We start from the raw sequence: 525 nt of genomic DNA, 5'->3' as shown, positions 1-525 counted from the left end.
GGAAGCTCAGTCCTCACCTCCTTCTACAGGTGTGCAGTGGAGAGCATCCTGTGCTCCAGCATCAACGTGTGGCATGGAGGCTGCACAGCTGCAGAAAGAAAAGCTTTGCAGAGAGTGGTGAAGGCTGCACAGAAGATGTTGGAGTCAGTCTCCCCACCATCACAGACATCTACACCTCCAGATGCAGGAAGAGGGCCACCTGCATCATGAAGGACCACACTCACCCAGCACACACTTTTGCCCCGCTCCCCTCAGGAAGGAGGTTGAGGAGCATTAAGTGTAGAACCACGAGACTGAGGAACAGCTTCTACCCCGAGGCTGTTGGACTCATTAATCTAACCAAGAAAATCACTGCAATTCCACTTTAAATGATATGTCACTTATATGTGCTGCTGATCATCTCATGCTGCTGATCATCTCATGCTGCTGTATTCATTCGTACCCATCTGCTCACCATGGACTCTTGTTCGGGCTGCAGTTACGTCGTAGCGTACATCTTAGATCTTTATTTACAGTTTCTTTTTA

Source organism: Nematolebias whitei, chromosome 14, assembly GCF_014905685.2.
Source record: "Nematolebias whitei isolate Nwh7 chromosome 14, NemWhi1, whole genome shotgun sequence".
NCBI classification, from domain to species: Eukaryota; Metazoa; Chordata; class Actinopteri; order Cyprinodontiformes; family Rivulidae; genus Nematolebias; species Nematolebias whitei.
Note: the sequence above shows the minus strand (reverse complement) of the source record.